The 6,000-nt window shown below is 44.4% G+C and overlaps 1 protein-coding gene across 1 annotated transcript in view; it reads left to right on the top strand.

Moving 5' to 3' along the window:
* Positions 1 to 4,262: 4,262 nt before the first annotated feature.
* GPATCH8 (G-patch domain containing 8) overlaps positions 4,263 to 6,000 on the top strand; it is a 48,442-nt gene continuing 46,704 nt past the window's right edge. The window contains exon 1 of the mRNA XM_054396501.1: positions 4,263 to 4,335. The gene's annotated coding sequence lies outside the window, so the exon portion shown is untranslated. The remainder of the gene's footprint in view (positions 4,336 to 6,000) is intronic.

Below are 6,000 nucleotides of genomic sequence, written 5' to 3'. Positions count from 1 at the left end.
AAAAAAAAGGAAAAAGAAAAAAAAGGAAAAAGAAAAGAAAAAAGGAAAAAGAAAACAGGAAAAAGAAAAGAAAAAAGGAAAAAAAAAGAAGATAAAAGCAAAAAAATAATAAAAATAAAACAACTACCATTAGTGATTGGACAGTTTCTTACTTTGTGTTACATTTAACTGTTCTTTTGACAGCCCAGTTTTTAAAGCCAGGTTCGTATGGAAATGCTTTCACTCCACTTGCACTGCTTTTGGAAATAGCCTACTTGCTTCATCTGTCTTTTATTTTAGTGCATTCATAACACAACACAGTCAGCACAATGTCTCATCTCCACCCAGCCAAAGACTCCAAAGTGCTCCTTGTCCTTTTCTTTGATTTATTTATTTCTTTCCCTTCACTCAAAGCCACCATAGAATAAAAGCAGCCAGTTTTGGCAGCCCTGCCTTTTTAGATCTGGCTTCAATACTCCTTTGTCAGCCACGCTTGGGATGCTGGGGGTGGAACAATTAGGGTGTTCTCCACAAGCCCTCTCACACCCCCACCCCCCGGCTCTGGGCTCTCAGTGGGAAGGGCCTGGCTGTGGTTGTAGCTGGTGCAGAATGAGCTGCAGCAGAGGTGTTTGCAGGTAAGTTTGCCAAAGCCTTCCAGACTGGTGAGCTCCTCCATGGTGGTTGCAATCCAGATCTGTTAAGTTCCCCCCTCATCCCCTTTTCTTTTTTTTTTTTTGCATAGACTGGTTTAAGCTTTTATTTTTCCCAGGTATTTCCTTACTTTAGTTATTGTTGTGTTTTGGGTTGTTGTTTTTTTGTTTTTTTTTCATGTAACCCTAGTTCTGTCTAGATCATAGAATGATAGAATGGTAGGGGTTGGACGGGACCTCCAAAGATCATTGAGTCCAACCCTCCTGCAAAGCAGGATCACTGAGGGCAGGCCACACAGGAACACATCCAGGTGGGTTTTGAATGTCTCTAGAGGAGGAGACTCCACAACCTCTCTGGGCAGCCTGCTCCAGGTCTCCAGCACCTTCACACTGAAGAAGTTTCTCCTCATGGTGGGGTGGAGCCTCCTGTGACTGAGTTCACATCCATTGTCCCTCATCCTGTCCCTGGGTATCACTGAAGAGAGACTGGCCCCATCTTCCTGACAGCCACCCACCCCTCAGATATTTATAGACATTGATAAGGTCCTCTCTCAGGCTTCTTATCTCCAGACTAAACAGCCCTGGGTCTCACAGGCTTTCTTCATTAGAGGTTCCAGTCCCTTCATCATCATCATAGCCTTCCACTGAACTCTCCCTGTCCCTCTTGAACTGGGGAACCCAGAACTGGACACAGTTTTCCAGACAGATGATCTCTAGAGGTCCCTTCCAACCCCTGTGATTCCATGTCCTTGAGAGAGCTGGTAGGGTGTGGAAGCTGTTCTCTCTTGCCTTTGAAACAAACCATCTTGTTTAATGCTGTAGCAGAAAGAAACAACTGTGGAGTTGATACTTGATGGAATTTTTTTGAGGAAAACCCTACCCATGCAGCCAGTATCCTTGGGAGGGAGGATCCTGTCTTTCAGGCTGATTCACCAAAAGTCTGCAAGTTCTGTGGTCACTTTCTTCAGTCTGGAGAGTGAGTGGAAAACACCATTGCTGTGAAGAGTTCTGCTGATGACTTGGTTACAGCTTGAAATTGGAAGAAGCTGGATTTAGATTAGAAATGCTGGAGAGAAAGGATCCATCCAGAAGGACCTGGACAGGCGGCAGACTTGGGCCCAAGCCAACCTCGTGAAGCTCACCAAGGCCAAGTGTGAGGTTCTGCACCTGGGTCAGGGCAAACCCAAGCACAAATCCAGGCTGGGCGAGGAGTGGCTTGAGAGCACCCCTGAAGAGAAGGCCTTGTGGGTGTCAGTTGGTGACAAAGCTCCCCAGGAGCCAGCAATGGTCCCTGGCAGCCCAGCAGGCAGCTGTGTGCTGAGCTGCATCCAGAGCAGGGAGAGCAGCAGCACAGGGAGGGGATTCTGCCCTCTGCTCTGCTCTGCTCAGAGCCCACCTGCAGCACTGCCTCCAGCTCTGGAGCTCCCACAAGAGGGGACATGGAGCTGCTGGAGAGGGTCCAGAGGAGGCCACCAAGAGGATCAGAGGACTGGAAAACCTCCCCTATGGGGACAGGCTGGGAGAGTTGGGGCTGTTCATCCTGGAGAAAAGAAAGCTCCAGGGAGACCTCAGAGCAGCCTTCCAGTACCTGAAGGGGTTCCAGGAGAGCTGGGGAGGGACTTGTGACAAGGGCTGAGAGTGCCAGGATGAGGAACAATGGCTTTGAGCTGGGAGAGGGCAGGTTGAGACTGGAGTTTAGGAAGAGATTGTTTGGAGTGAGGGTGGTGGAACACTGCAAGAGGCTGCCCAGAGATGTGGTTGAGGCCTCATGCTTGGAGATATTCAAGGTCAGGCTGGACAGGTGGAGGATGTCCCTGCTGCCTGCAGGGGGGTTGGACTGCTTGACCTTTGGAAATCCCTTCCACCCCAGCCCCATTCTATGGTTCTATGATGAAACCATAACAAATGGCAGGCAGAGCCCTTGCTCAGCCCTACTTTGAGAAGCTGGCACTGAATTGCTGCATCAACTCTTTGCATTGATTCCAAACCAGCTTTTCTTTTTTTTTGGCCCCCCCTGAAGATGAGACATTCTGCTTATTGTTTTCCCCTCCATGCACTAATGGTTCCTTGCTGTTAACTTATTGCTAGGCCTGTTTCATTCTAACATCTTAGTATTTTTGTTAGTTTCCATGTGAAATGCATCACCCAAGTCTGTGCTTGAGCTCATTTTATTTATTGATTTTTATTTTCTTTTCTTTTTATTTTGTTGGGGTTTTTTTCCTTTTTTTTTTTTTTTTAAAACTAACCTCACTGTTTTTTTGTTTTTCTTTATTTTTTCAGTTTAATATTGGCTGCATGCTAGTTTATATATATATATTTATATATACACATATATAAAACCAAAAAACCCAATCAAGTCTAGCCTGGATTTTGCTCTGATTGTGTTTTGGTTTCTAGTGGTGGGGCAGTCTTGCACTTACAACTCAGCCTTCTTAAAAGCCTTGACACACAGACACACAAAAAAACCCAACTAAACCACCACCTTTGTAGGTTTTCTTGACCCCGAAACCTGATGGCCACAAATCCTAAGAGGTGCTGTGTAGGTGATGGATATGATTGTAGAAATTAACTTGATTTTAGCCTTTTTATTCAGTTATTAATTAATTTATTTACTGTAAGAATTTTATTGGTACACTTTTTTTCCCCTCCCACATTAGCTTTTTTTTTTAGTGTGTTTTTGCTTTGATTTTGATTTTTTTAAATCCTTTTAATTTTTAGATCCTTTGGTTTTGATTTTTGTTTTCCTAATCTTTTGGGTTTGATTTTTTTAAAAATCTTTTGGTTTGGATGTTTTTAAATATTTTTGTTTTGAGTTTTTTCTTTTAATGATCTTTTGGTTTTGATTTTTTTTTTTCTTTAATCTTTTGGTTTTGATTTGTTTTTAATCTTTTGGTTTTGATTTCTTTTTTCCTAATCTTTTGGGTTTGATTTTTTTTTTTTCTTTAATCTTTTGGTTTTGATTTCTTTTTTCCTAATCTTTTGGGTTTGATTTTTTAAAAAATCTTTTGGTTTGGATTTTTTTTAAATATTTTTGTTTTGATTTTTTTTCTTTTAATGATCTTTTGGTTTTGGTTTGTTTTTAATCTTTTTGGTTTTGATTTTTTTATTTTTTAAATCTTTTGGGTTTTATTTATTTTAAATATTTTGGTTTTGATTTTTTTTTAATCTTTTGGTTCTGATTTTTTTCTTATTTTGGGTTTGATTTTTTTTGATTGTTTAAATACTTTGATTTTGACTGTTTAAATCCTTTGATTTTGATTTTTTTAAGTCCTTTGATTGCTTGATTTTTAATTTTTTTAAATCCTTTTCCAAGTGATGCACAGAAGTTTGCCCAATACACCATCAGAAAGTGACTGTCCCTGATTTCCCCATCTTCCTTTTCCTCCCTTCCCCTCCTCCTCCTCCCAGAAAAAAAGAATTCCAGCCAGCAATTTTTGACATTTGTCTTTTTCCCTTTTCTTGGGCATATAAATTGCCTTTTTCAGTAGCATTTTTTTTTTGCATGCCTATATATATGTAGAAAAAAAAATGAAATCAAATCTCTCTTGCTCATCACATGTTTAAATGTCAGTGGGAAGGGAAGAATATATTATTGGAATATTTTTGGTTTGTTTTCTCTGTTCTGTCTGTCAGGATAATATTGGACATCGCTTACTCCAGAAACATGGCTGGAAGCTGGGCCAGGGATTGGGAAAATCACTGCAGGGTAAGTCCAGCAGCTCCTGTCTGAAACATTCACCACCGACTTCAGTCTTTAACCAAATGATTTCTGCTCTCTTGTTTCTAGATTAGAGTTTTCTTTCCGTTATTAATACATCCAAACAAATGCACTGTTGAGTTTCCTGTTTAACTGTGCAAGCAGAAGGTGCTGCCCCCTGGTCTGGGAGGGCTGCTGCCCCTCTGGTCTGCGGGGGTCCAGGGAATTGTTGCCCCCCTGATCTGGGGATTGCTGCCCCTCAGGTCCAGGTGAGATGTGACCTGTGTGTTGTGGATGTGTAAGAGTGACTGTGGTGGGCCTCTGTGGAGGGAGGTGGATTAGCTGCCTGCTTACTAACAGGGAGCTGTGCAGCTTCTGAAGATCTGGTGATGTTCTGCTGGCTGGATGCTTTGAGATAAAAGAATTAAAAAGGCAAACTAGTTATAGTGACCCTGTGTGTGTGTTTCGTGGTGCTGTCAGAAGCCATTAGAAGGCAAGCAAAGGACCTATGGAGGGCTGCAAGTGGTGGCAGAAGTCCTCATGGATGGGGGAGGTCTGCTTCTTGTTCTCCAGAGAGCTTTTGTTTGGTTTTGTTTTTATGTTCTTCAGCATTCTGTTTGTCAGAGGTTTAGCAAATCTTGAGATGCTGTAGGGCTCTGTTGAACCAAAGCACCCAGTCCTTGTGCTGCCTTGTGCCTGAATTCTCCCTCCTGTGCTAAATCCCCTGATGGAAATTGAGCCAGTGCAGCTCAGTTCACATGGGGGACTTTAGCCGTGTCCCTGGTCAAGTAGTTCCTGGTCAGAGTGTGGCCAGCAGGTCAATGGAGTTTCTCCTCCCCTTGTGTTCTGCTCTAGGAAGGACACATTTGGAGTGCTGGGTCCAGTTCTGAGCTCCCCGGTTTGAGAGACAGGGAACTATTGGAGAGAGTCCAGTGGAGGCTACAAAGATGTTGAGGGGCCTGGAGCAGCTCTGTGAGGAGCCAAAGGCTGAGAGCCTGGAGAAGAGCAGCCCCAGAGGGGATCTGATCAGTGCTCAGCAAGAGCTAAAAGCTGGGAGTCAAGAGGCTGGGGCCAGACTCTGCTCCGTAGTGCCCAGGGACAGGACAAGGGGCAAGGAGCACAAACTGGACCCCAGGAGGTTCCATCTGAACAGGAGGAGAAACTTCCTTGGTGTGAGGGTGCTGGAGGCCTAGGGCAGACTGCCCAGAGAGGTTGTGGAGTCTCCTTGTGTGGAGAGCTTCCAAGCCCCCCTGGGCATTGTGCTCCTGGGCAAGCTGCTGTGGGTGCCCTGCTTGAGCAGGGGGTTGGGCTGGGTGATCTCCAGAGGTCCCTTCTGGGATCTTGCCAGAAGATGTTGTGTGGAGGAAAACTGAAGGCAGTGCTTCCACTTGGCTTCTGGTGAGCTGCCTGTGTGTCAGCATCAGCTCACAACACTGCAAGCAAGATGCTCCATGTTTACCACAAGCATGGAACTGTGTGCCCAGGTGGCTTCTATGGCAACCTCTTGAAGTGCTTGAAATGCCCTGAGTTCCTCAGAGTGACCTACTCCTGTTCCCATACCCTTAGTCTGAAGACCTGGGAGCTTGTAATTGGACTTGGTGCCCCTACAGTGAGCCTGGTAGAGATAAGTGTTCCTGTGCTGTGGAGGACTGGTGAGAGGTAATGAGTTCCCTG

This window comes from Indicator indicator, chromosome 37 (genome assembly GCF_027791375.1).
Source record: "Indicator indicator isolate 239-I01 chromosome 37, UM_Iind_1.1, whole genome shotgun sequence".
Lineage (NCBI taxonomy): Eukaryota > Metazoa > Chordata > Aves > Piciformes > Indicatoridae > Indicator > Indicator indicator.
This window is presented reverse-complemented; position numbering and strand designations above follow the sequence as displayed.